This window comes from Thermobia domestica, chromosome 14 (genome assembly GCF_964235325.1).
Source record: "Thermobia domestica chromosome 14, izTheDome1.hap1.1, whole genome shotgun sequence".
Lineage (NCBI taxonomy): Eukaryota > Metazoa > Arthropoda > Insecta > Zygentoma > Lepismatidae > Thermobia > Thermobia domestica.
Window position 1 is genome coordinate 88885882 of NC_137467.1, and position 13445 is coordinate 88899326.

Consider the following 13445-nt stretch of genomic DNA (forward strand, 5'->3'; position numbering starts at 1 on the left):
GAAACACAAACACATATGTCGTTGACATTCCATATTGCGAAGAATTTTCCACTGAAATTGACACTATGCATATAGTTCCAGATTCATATTTGATTTGTAATGGAATGATTGAAACTAGCCTTATTACATTCTTTCAGAAAATACTTGAGTGCGGCAAGATTATATTAATATCATAAGATGCAATGCCTATTTCAAAGTAATTAAGACTTAGGCAATAATAATATACAAAATACAGTATATGTAACATTCAACCACAATGTTTTAATGTTTCTTTTTTTTTTCATTTTCATGTTTAACGTTTCAACATGAGTTTAAAATTCCAAACAAGTCAATATAACTCACTACCAATAAATGAAAGTTAAGTCTTGTAATAGTTTTCATCTGTTATATACTCTCGGTAAACTCTAGATACCGTGACTCAGTGCTAAGGCTAAGACCAAGACTAAGATATCTCAGTCAGTGTTGCCAACTGATTGCGAAATAAACGTTTTTCAATAACTTCCATACGATTTAACATATCCACCCCAAAATCGGTATAAGCACTCGTTAGTATCCTATAAACATACCTGTGAGCATTACCACTCCTCACAAGCAACCCAGTTGTCAGAGTTACCAACCAATTTCAGGATTGCCTGTCATGGCATTAGAAGTATCTGTGTCATATTTTGCAGTAAGCTTATTACATCTATTTTCACTATACAAAAATTGTGATGGGCCCTCCAAGCTCTAAGGAGATATCTCAGTCAGTGTTGCCAACTGATTTGCGAAATAAACGTTTTTCAAAAGCTTCCATACGATCTAAGATATTTCCGAAAATTTTGTAAGTACTTTTGGGTATCCTAAAACACTTCTGTGAGCATTACCACTAATCCCAAGCGACCCAGTTGTTGGGGTTGGCTGTCATAGCGTTGCACGTATCTGTGCTCATTTTGCAGTAAGCTTATTATATCTATTATCACCATACAAAAATTGTGATGGGCCATTCATGCACAGAGGAGAAATAGGGTTTCGAAAATTTATAATTAAGGGGAAAGTACAATAATCTGAACATTAAATGCTCATTTGATTTTTTCAATGTTAATCAGAGTAACTACCAATCAAGCAAATATTGCTTAACGGTATAAGCCTGACGGTATTATAGGCCTACATGTTATGGCACATAAAATTAATCTTCGGTTTTGCTGTAATTACATATTAATATCAAGTACTTCTTTTAAACGTTTCCCAAATTGAAGTTAATAGTTTTAGAGACTTTGGAGACAACTGGTATATTCGGCCAGTAGATATTGTTATATCCACTTTAAATAAGATGTGAATAAACGGAACACAACAGGGATCATTTTCAGCCCAATAGAATGAAGGAGATGGACCATGGAGATGTAGGACTTGTACACTTTGCCCCAATCTTGAAAGGACCACTTTTTCCAAAACAATGCATTGCACGTGTCCCAGGAATAATTTTTGCTCTCAGAAATCTTTGGTGAAGTATGGCACGAACAACAGGCAATACTTCTTTATGCACAAAGAAAAACAAAGGTGCTTATGATGTTTTCTTCACAGAAATGAAACAAGAATACATGTATTTATTTGATCAAACAATGGTCTCTGAAGGATTGCTTTTGTCACAACAGTCTCACAAATTCCAACGCTTGGGAACTTTCCATGGCTGGTAGCAAAAAGAGATCATTTTCCCACCGTATCATGGAAATCACTTGCGTGGAAGTAAAGATTCCCCACACCCAACAGTGAAATATTCCACTTTTGTTACGTGAGGAAAATTTTGTTTAAATCCGACATTACCAGATTTTGTGATTGAAAGACCATTGGTACGTCATGTTCCATATCATCTGAAAGAATGGAGTAACTTTTGTGTTGAGTAACAAAGGTTTGAAGTTTACAAAATGGCATTCTAAATTTCTTCTCAAAAATTTACCTTTCAAATGACTATAAATTTGCTATGAGCTCTGTGGAAAGTTTTCATTCTTTTCATGCTAAACAACTTAAAGACAATCTGAATAGAAGGAATCATGTTGATGGCATTAATAGGAACCGAAATATGACTCTTTTAGTGTTCTTACAAAGCGGGCAGATATCATGTCGCGACTGTTAAAAATGGATTTTCTTCTCATTTTTGAAATGCAATAACTTCTGAACCGCTGATGCTATTGCAATAAAATGTACATGCTTGCAATCAGCATAACATGTTTTATAATTCTACCAAGTTTTCATCCAAATCTGCGCTAGTGGGTTAAATTTCCCCAAAATTTTGGTTGAACTGACGTGAAATGACCCTTATAGTAATTTTGTTTATGTACGCCCTATCGTATTTATTGAGGCAATGTGCAAACATCCAAAATAAAAATTACTCTTGCCTTCATAGAAGAAAGCTAAATTCTTGCTAGTTTCAGGAACTCCATGTAACAATTTTTAGTGGTAAGGAAAAAGTAACTACCTTAAAACACACACACAAACCTGCTGGTTATGGATCTTCATCACAGCGAAATGAAACTCCCGCTAATTTAGAGGTTTTTTTTATAATATCTTGAAAACAAATAACATTATTGGAAAAACAAAAACATAGTGCACTAGATAATATTCTGCATGTGATACCGTTATCACAACTCACCTATCTTCTTTGGGTGTGCCGCTATTTACACAACCCGCAAGAAAAATGCTAAATCTTTCGGCAGTTGCAAGTGGAAAGGAGATAAGTGAGTTGTGATGACGGTATCACATGCAGAATCATAATATCTAGGGCACTATGTTTTTGCTTTCCCAATATTTGTATTTATTTTAAACATATTACAGAAAAACTATAAAATTAGCGGTAGTTTAATTTTCGCTGTGGTGAAGACCCTTATGCAACCACACATAGCAAATATGACGTTCTCATCATTTCGTGTCTGTTTGAGATCTCGACATGGTTACAACTAATTATGGTTACCAGGTGGGAAATGTATCCCTTCACGCCTAATTTGACGCAACTTTACCTGTCAGTTTCTCCGGGAGTCCCTATGTTCCTTTGGGGAATCCCTTGTGCACTGACTTCATGATTGTGACATACCCATCTTTGAATTGAGCAAGTTTCGTTCCTTTGAGGTGACCATGCCTGCTTTCCTCTATCATTCGAAATAGAGGAGATATAGGTCTCTAAAGTGTGTTTTGCCACGTTTTCGGCATCATGTAGCTCCGAAACTATATGTCCTACACTGTAAAAAATTTGTCTCTATTTTTCCGGAAAAATGCGGGCAGCTCCGGAGGCAGAGACGTTTCCGAGGAATTTCGGAAACTGTAGTTTTCCGACTCACTAAGAAACTTGTAGGTTTCCGAAAACGATCGGAAAAGTTTTCTGACTTCGGTCGGAAAAGTTTCCAAACGTCTTCCCCATAGTTTTCGGAAACATACGTGTTTCTTAGAGAATTGGAAAAATGTAGTTTCCGATATTCTTCGGAAACGTCTCTGCCTCCGGAGCTGCCCGCATTTTCCCGGAAAGGTTCCACAGTAAAGCTTTTCCGATTTATTTCGGAAACATCCTATTTTTTTTTCTTTCTGATTTTAAATTCTATACGCAATAGAGACCTTCTGAATATTATATTATGATCTATCAAACATGCTAATACAATTATATCTTTTTTTTTTTAAAAAAAAAGAAAAGTCTTCGATGTTGAGTTGATTATGAGTTTAACGTCCCTTCAGCAGCGAGAATATGAGATGAGACCTAATGTGGAATCCGATCCACACAAGCTTCGGCCGGGAATCGAACCCGAGTCTCCCACGCCAAAGGCGCGTACGCTAACCGCTTTGCCACAAAACTCTTGATTGTTTTCAATTCTGCAAGTCAAACCTATATGTCTCCCTAGGAGAACATTGAAACTTTTAAGTTGATTGAAAGAAGAAAATAGAAATTGCCAGCTATAAGTAAGTGCATCTTCATATTTCTAGTCAGTTTAAATAATTCATGGTATCCTAGGGAAACAGCTGGATTTGTGGAACTGAAGACAAAAAAAAAAAAAAAACGAATTACATTGCACTAGCATCTTTGACGGATCAAACAAAATTCAGAAGGACTCTGTGCTGTATAAAATTAAAAATCAGGCATCATTTCGTAAGAAAAAATGGTGAGATAATACGAAACGGGTAAAATACCACAGGAAAGCAAAAAGCAGAGGATTGAACTTAAATAGTTTATTTGTTCCAAAATCACTATTCTCTTTAATGTAGTCTTATATTATTAAAAAAAAAATAAAGTTTTATAATGAAACTTTAAGACCAAAACTATACCGTATGTTTACCATCATTCAACTATAGCATATACATTACCGTCATTCAACCAATTCTACCTTCAAATTTTAAACAAAAAGAAGGAAGACATTGCAAAACCACTCTCAGGAATTGTAACTATCATTCTTCTTATAGAGTTGAGTTGATTTTGAGTTTAACGTCCCGTTTAGCAGCGAGGTTATATGAGTCGTGGACCTATTGATTTACGTTGAATCCGAACCACATGAGCTTCCGCTGGGAATCGAACCTGGGTCTCCCACGTCAAAGGCGCGTACGCCAGCCGCTTAGCCACGAAGGAGCTCCTTCCTACTTACAGAGGTTTCTGTAATTCCTGAATCTTTAAAATTCCAAGTTTTCGACTCTCTCCTGGAATAAGAAGGAACGGACTTACCAAGAAGAAGAACTTTGTGCAATACGTGCACACACACACACAAAAGGACGGCAGTTCCATACCTAGACCTGGAAGGTTTGTTGGAAGGTTGTCAACTCATGTTATTTTTATTGTCATGCCAATGCTGTGAAAATTTTATGATAACCGCTTCCCATTCGTCACTCAGCTAGCCCTTGTCTAGATTTATTTATTTATTTTTTTAATGAATAAATAAATTTTCAAAAACCAGTCTCTCTACTTCATTTCTAGCTCCAAACAAAATTTTTGAATCTTCTATCCTGTGCTGCGTTTCTTTCAAATGTTTCGATAAACCTCACACCAGATTTTCCGCTATTGAATGTCTAATGTATTCCACTGCCCGGACTTTTAAATTTCTTTTCATTTTGCCTATATCTCTCTTAGCAACTGCATTTTATTTCGTAAATACCATATTTTCATTGAAATCCGTGTAATAACTTAAATCGGGTGATGTTCTTTTCTAAAGTTTTAGATGGCTTTAAAGCTGTAAGAAAACCATATTGTGTGCAGATTCTATTTACTGCAGTTGTCAATCTGGGAAAAATAGGCAATCCACTCCATTTTTTCATCCTTTATGTTGGTTTCAGTTTTATCGGAACTTAAATTCCTTTTAACCCGATTATAACAATTATCCATAATAATGAAGCTGGATACCCGTTCAGAGTATCCGGTTTCATCAGGAATTCAATCTCTGTCTGTTAGTCTGTTTTTAAGGAAATAAGAGGTATGGCTTCCAAAAAAAAAAATCTTCCAAATATTTGCTTTGGTACTTGCTGAATGTGCAGATTTATAATGAATGTACTGTGTACCTGCTGTTGGCTTGTGGTGCACACTGGTGATGAATTTGCTCTTTTGTCTTCCTACATTAAGGTCTAGGTACGTAAGTCTGACGTCCTTTTTTTATGTGTTGCACACAGCTCTTCCCCTTGGCAAATCCGTTCCTTTTTATTACTTGATGTTTCTATTCCTTTTCTTCCTGCTTTTAACCCCTTGCAAGACTCCAGGGAAGAGTCGACAGCTTGTTTCATGATTGCTAGGACTCGGATGTTGAAGACCTAAAAATTGTCTAAAAAGGACCTATAAAAAATCTAAAAATATCTTTAAAACGATCTAAAAACTGGAAAAAAGGACGTAAAAATAAGACCTAGTTTAATTAGAATTACATATTTAATGAAAGTAATGTTCAAGAAATACAAACTTCAGGAAGCTTAACAGTCTGTCATTCCTCCACAAACTGAAGTACAAAGTAAAATAAGTAAACTTCCCCCCTCACTCCCCTTGTGGAAGACATTGTTACGCCACCTTTTCGGATTTGTGATTGATGCAGATCTGGTTTTATCAATCCAGTCGTTGAAGAATGTCTTATCATTGAAAATTTCTTTACTAAAGAAAATATGTTTAAGATGTTTAAGGTGGTGATTCGTGTTAATGGTCAGTAATTTTTTGTTGAAAGATGAAGTGCAAAGAAATGACGTTAAGACCCATACAAAGTTTTTAAAATGACCAAAATATTAAAAAAAACGCCGAAAAAGGCAAAAAGGGACAAATAAAATCTACAATTTTCTGGCCTATAATGAACCAAAATAAAATATATATATCGGTGCATTCAGAACTATCTTGTTGTTGTATACTTTAACATAAAAGCATCTAATTCGCCCAAGGAAAGTCCAAAGTCTGATAAAAATCACTTTCAATGTGATCACCTTAGTTGTACCAATAATACACTAACTAAAACCTCAAAAACCCGGGTGGGTTTTCAGGTGCGTCCAATCCGAACCGTTTTTTTTTTTGGGCTGGGCCCACTTGGGTAAACCCTGTTACGTCCTGGGCACTGGAAGATATCACTCGAAACACATTTAAGCACATTAAGTTGAACCAAAGAACATTCGTTTGATAAACATATTCCAAGAAATTGCGAAGCAAAGGGAGAAAAAGTAAAATAAAATCATTGTAGTAAGCCCGATGTCTAGTCGCTCTGAATCGAACCTCGTTTGTTAGGTCACAATTTTCCCATATGTACCGAAGATGTAGAGAAAAACGCCATTTTCCAAGATGTCGGCCGAAAGTGCTCATACACTAAAACCTTTTGGTAAGACGCTCATAGTGGAACTTCGTTCGTCTTAACCCAGGCAGGTTTTCAGGTGGGTCAAACCCGAGAAAACCCGCTTTTTTTGGGGTGGGCCACTTGGACATACTCTCGACCTACCGCGCTGTATCATAATAGGTGATTTAAGATAAGCTAACCTAACCAGTTTGTCAGAATTGCATTAAGTACAAGGATAAAAACGATACCAAAACTTAGTTATGATTTGAGGAATAATTAGTACAGTTTTGCCTCTTGTACTTAATACAATTAGTTTCAGGTGCATACGTGCCTACCATTGTTGTGTATGTGTGTCTACTATTGACATCCATAATGTTAAAACATACGGTAGAAAAAGGATCTGTACAAGCCTACAAACACACTTTGCGTAACGTTTCCTTGTGCTCAAACAATCCTATGTTATCTATCCTATCTGTCTCTATCATTTACCATTTTATGTATGATCAATAAAAAGAGTATACCCACCGCGGGTAATGTGCCGAAGAAGCTCATTACGCAGTAAGTACTGGAAGATCGAGCGAATATTGAGTTGAGTTGATTTTTAGTTTAGCGTCCCTTTCAGTAGCGAGGCTATATGTGACGGGACCTACAGATTAACGTGAAATCCGAACCACATGAGCACCCGCCGGGAATCGAACCCGGGTCTCCCACGCAAAAGCGCGTACGCTAACCACTTAGCCACGGAGAAGCTCACGAGCAAATTTTGTAGAAACGACTAAATATTACACTGATGTCCTGCGTTCTAATATGTCCCCTAGCACATTACTTACAAAAAAAAAGTCAGAAGAAACTGTTTAGACTTCAAAATATGTCATAGTCTTACGATTAGTCCGCCAGATTTAGTGGCCACTTGCGTCTGCCCCCGACAAAGTAAAACGCGCGAAAATACTGATTGATTGCGTCTCCAATGACATATGTTAGTTAGTTAGGTTCTGAACCTTTGCGTTCCCACTGACGTAGGTTAGGTAAACTTACGCGCTGTTGTGTTGGTATTATTGGTACCATTGCGCCAAGTATCCCTTTCGCCTATATATACAGTCCAAAATTTTCTAAAGTTGATGAGCTCGTTCGCACATAACCCCACCCCCCGCGCCCGCAACCATTAAGCTTAAGAAAGACACTTCTCATTAATTATAAGGTAATAGTATACGACGTCTACTCCATGTATGGGACGTTTCTGAAAAATAAGGCTTTAGTCGAGCAGACGGATCTACCAAATTTTAACACATTTCTTACAATTTCAGATTAGGGTCAAGGTTCTTTTTTTTTTTTTTTTTTAGCAGCGCATGCACTATATGAGGAGCTCTATTACCACTTCCAGATTGATTTCATGTGGGCTTAGTATGGCTTAAAAACCAAAGTGCATAAAGTACAACCCAACTTGTGCTAGGTGGCCACTAAAAAGCAAAAATGCTATTGAACAGATAAATTTTAGACTTTCACTCAAAGAGTTACTGCTTCCTTACTGTTTATCGTAGAATCATGACTCATATCTCTCTCTTTTTTTTTCTTTTTTTTTTGCGATAGAGCATCCTTTCCAACGCTATCAAGTTATGTAAATAATGTGCGTATATAATACTTCAAAAATTTACTGCGTCATTACTGTTTGGCCTAGAGTCATGGTTCAAACGTCATCTTGCTTAGAATAACGAGCGCTTTTCAACGGTATGACTCACATATCCGTACAATACATCTGAACCCGGAAAATCGGGAATTTTTCTGAAAAAGTCATTTCTGGGAACACTTGCGCGCCTCGGGCCCGGTCCCAGTTTCACGTAAGGATCTAAAAAAATATATGATACATACACAAAAGTACACACAAGATTAGACGCGTGAGTGACGGGGCTATACGCATAAACGAGGATAGTGGAAGGGCACATTTACAATACTTTTACTCTCACTCAGAAAATTTATAGGTAAAATACGATGTGAAACATTTTTCATGAATAAACGACAGTGTGAATATAAGTAATTACTGTCAGTCTACAGCATATTGAAATGAATTTTATTTGGTAGATCCGTCGTCAGTGGTGGATCTAGGCCGGGGCCGGCGGAACCTAGGATCCCCCTTTTTGTGTGACAAACATCATTTTAGTTACTATTTATATATTTTTGGAAGCTTGTAGTGAAATCATGATATACCTACCATAGTCTGGGATACTGGCTGCCTCCCCCCCAGATTTCACCTTCTACATCCTCCCTTGACCATCGGCTTATATTTACCAGAGTTCAGCAATTGTTTCTAAAAATATTACAATTTTGGTAATTTGTCTTTACATTAGGTTAGTTTAGATTAGGTTATTTTATGTTAGATTATGGTAGTGTAGAGGTCTAGCAAAATTTTCGAAAAAATGATAGAATTCCGGGTAAGATTTTGGGTATCTTTTAATTTCTCTCCCAATCTTGCAAATATAAGATCTGAAGTGTTACTTATTTCACCAAACATAATTCAGCGAGCGAAGGATGTTAGAAGCTCCGTAGGGTTGTTTAGCTATAGTTCCTATGAACGTTCTGCACAAAGCGCACTCTTACCGAATTTTGCTTACTTCTACTAACTTAGGTTAATATCAGTAAGTTCAGGTTAGCTGAGATTAGATTTGAGGCATTACTTGAGCAGACGGTTCTACCAAATTTAGACATATTTCTTACCTTTTCAGGTTAGGTCAAATCTTTATATTTATTTTAGCAGGGCATGCACGAAATGAGGAACTCCATCATAACTTACAAACTGACTGCAAGATGACTGCAACAAACTGACAAACTATATATAAAGACTAGTCACCAATGATGATTGTACGTCACATCCTTAAAGGTGAATATATTAGATTTAAGAATTCTGTATGTAGACTACAGTCTTTCTCAGTTTTTTTTTTCGTGCAGATATATTGTATGAATCCATATGTAAATACATTGTTTATATACACTTCCGTTTCTGTAAATCGACACACACTCTAATCTCACATGCAGTTAATCTCTTCAACTGTAATTTTGACTTTAGTTTGATTCCTAAATGTTGCTTTAAACGTAAATTTCACGAATATATGGATTTCATAACTGTCGAACACTTCTATGGTTGCGCGTCATGAGTTAGGACACTTAATTCAGATACTTTACTTCGTTTCACTTTGTATAGCAATGGTTAATGGCTACCTTATGGGAAATTTGTGCTTAACAGGTTAGACCATTTTTTCTTGTTTTTCTACGTAGATACGCACCACACAAGTAAGAAGATATGGTACTTAGTTTATTTACACACGGGTCTATTAAAATAATATTACAAATTTGTTAGTTTACAAACATGTGGGTCCGTACAGCAAATGTGCTTAATTTTTTTCTTTTTTTTTAACTGTGAGGAAGCGTTCTGTGTAGTCGAAAATGATTGGATTTACATCTATTGTAAATATTCAGTCATATTTTGAGAGCTAATTTGAATTGGAATTTTTCTGATAGTTTCTAAATACCATATTTTTCATGTGCGAACTATTAAAAAAAGAAAAAATATTTTCCTTTCTCAACGTGTTCCCATACCTTTAGAGAGAGCGAATGCAATTCTTTTTACAAATTTAGTAAAACATAAATTTGAAGAGTGAAAATTACGTGAGTACACCAGAAATCTAACACGTGACCTTCGGACTGACTTTCCAAATACGGCATCAGTCGATCCACCTTCCAGATTTTTTTAAAAAATTAACTGATCATTCCTCATTTTCCTGAGCACACGAATTTATTCGTAATTTTTTTAAAATCCTTACCAAAGTAAACAGGAACACGAACACAAATATATCCAGGACACTTAAAATTCCAAAGGCTCTCCCACCGGAAATCGAACCGCGGATCACGTACACAAAAGGTGCACGCGCTACCGTTAGACAAGTGGAAATGAATACCAGCACATAACCTTCACTCTTGATGTCGATATTCGACTGTCAAGACCACATGAGGAGTAGTATAACTTTCATGTTGTGGTAGGACTACCTTCGTCTGATAATAGTGACGTGTTTATTTTCTAACACAGCATTTAGATTTTTTACCTCCGTTCTGTCATGTTTCATTTCAATGAGGCAGTCGCTTTTAGGGAACCTCTCCGATATCTAAAATACCTCCTTAGTATTCAAATGTATCTTTAGAATATTTTCATTACTCTTAATACTTAAATTCTAAGGAACACCTCAAGGACGATTATTTAACATACAAAACTACATTTGCTGAAAAAGAAATAGGCCTAGGGCCTATATATGGAAGAAATTTGTGTTTGGATCCGTACATAAATCTATACCGCATCGCCAACTGTTACCATTATGCAAACACGACAGTGATTTACTAACATAAACTTTGCATAATTAAAAGAGCCATATTTACGTACACCAATGCTACGGTATTTTCTGGAATAAAACATAACCAATTGCTAATGCAAATGTAAACTTCAACCGTTGTTACTGTTTTGGGCAGAACTGGCACGGCGATGCAAATGTAAATCTATGTTAAAACTTGTGTTTCAGAGTAGCGGAAGAGGGGATTTCTTGTTGACGTACGTGTTAAATAAAGTATCATGGATAAGACGTGGCAATACGATAAGCTAATCTATCCTAACCTTACCTACTTTATCCTTTATTTCTCTGGGTTGTGGTTCGATTGCCGGCCACGCAAATTTGTTTTAGACATAATCGTGTCCATATTTTTTCCCAGGGTACTCCTATCCTTCCACATTCTAAATCCACCAATTCACCATCATCATTCACTTCCTTCAATCATCGTCTCCCTTAGTCAAAAGGGGAATAATCTTGGGACATTAAACCGAACTATTTCATTTAATTTTTCTACCTAACCTACTTGTGAAAATAATGGTTAAACATTGAGCTAGCGTAACCTAACATGCTCTACCCTTAACCTACATTTGAAAATATCGGCAAAGCATTGAGCTAACGTAATTTAACTTAATCTACACTACTCTACCCTAATATTCTCTACTCTTCCTATCATACCCTATACTTAGCGCATAAACCGAACGTTGAATTTAAGAAAAGACAGTATTTCTGTGAAGCTTAGCGTAGTTTGTAGCGAAACATTATTTAAGATAAAGGGACTATCTGCCTTTACTTGAACATGTCGCTTAACAGGTGGATAAAGAATTGTGATCTGTTAGAGCATAGCTTTTTTCCTTGAACATTTGGGCCCTAGATATCCATATTTGGTTTGGTTTGGAGTTTAGCATCCCCAATCAGCAGAGAGGCTTAATGTAAGATCCAAACTACATCAGCTCCCACGCCATTCCGCTTATCCTTGCCTCCTCCCAAAAAAGAGAAACTATTATTTTTTTTTTTTTTTTTTGAAATATCAGATACAGCTTCCTTTTCAGTATTTGATATTTTTTTCTTAAAGATATGTCTGTTCAGAAGCATTAAAACACATTTGCCTTCCCGAAGAGTCAACTTAGCCTGCTTTCTTCCAATATCTAGTACGAAATGCTACCACATTCTATGCGTATCAGTTTTTTTATTTTTATTTTTTCAGTTGTTACTGCACTGTTTTAGCCAATCAAATGTATGATATTGCATTACATGTCGTAAACCTCATAGTTTTATACAACGTCCGATTATTTGTGGATAAGTTAATTCTTTCTCACAAACTGTTGGTGCAACGATGTAAGATTCTTACCCAAAGATAAAAATAATCAACGGTTTATCCTATCCAATCATAATTGTCGGTTGGTGCAACCGAGCGTAACTGTGCAAAGTGTGAAAACTAAGTTAAAATTCAAAACAGAGGCAAATACAATGTGAAACACACTTCGTAAAAATAATAATAATAATAATAATAATAATAATAATAATAATAATAATAATAATAATAATAATTCTGAATATAACTAATTACTGTCAGTGCTTAGCATACTGAAATGAAATTTGAGTGATACTGGAAGTATAGCATATGTAGGTGTGCTCTTCCATTATCGTCGTTTATGCGTATACCCCAGACACTGATGCGCCTACTCCCTACGAACACACCATCTCGCTGTCGCTCTAGACCCCCTGCTGCGCTCCTGCTTTGACTCGGTTAGATAGCATTCGTGCTTTTTAGTGGCCACCTACAAGTTGGTTTGTGGTTTATACACTAGCTTCTCATTTGGTGCATGTTCTGCAAAAATGCAATTAATGTGTGAAAATTTGGTAGAATCGTCTGCTCGAGTAATGCCCCAAATATCCTAACCTAACCTGACCAAAGCTACATAAACTTACCTAAAGCATAAAAAGTACAGACATTATAGCAAGAAAGTCTACGGACGCACCCCCTCGCTCCGCTCGGGCCCCCTTGCTGCGCTCCTGCCCTGACTCGGTTAGATAGCATTTGTGCTTCTTAGTGGCCACCTACAAGTTGGTTTGTGGTTTATGCATTAGCTCCTCATTTAGTGCATGTTCTGCAAAAATGCAATAAATGTGTGAAAATTTGGTAGAATCTTCTGCTTGACTAATGCCCCAAATATCCTAAACTAACCCAAACTAACCTAACCTACTTAGACCATAAAAACAATTCATTAAAGTATTGCAAGAAAGCACAAAATTTAAGCAAAATAATCTGGCCCCCAGTTCCAAAAATATGCCATAGTTTGTATGCCATATGTGTATACTGTATTGACACTGAGACTTGCTGAAG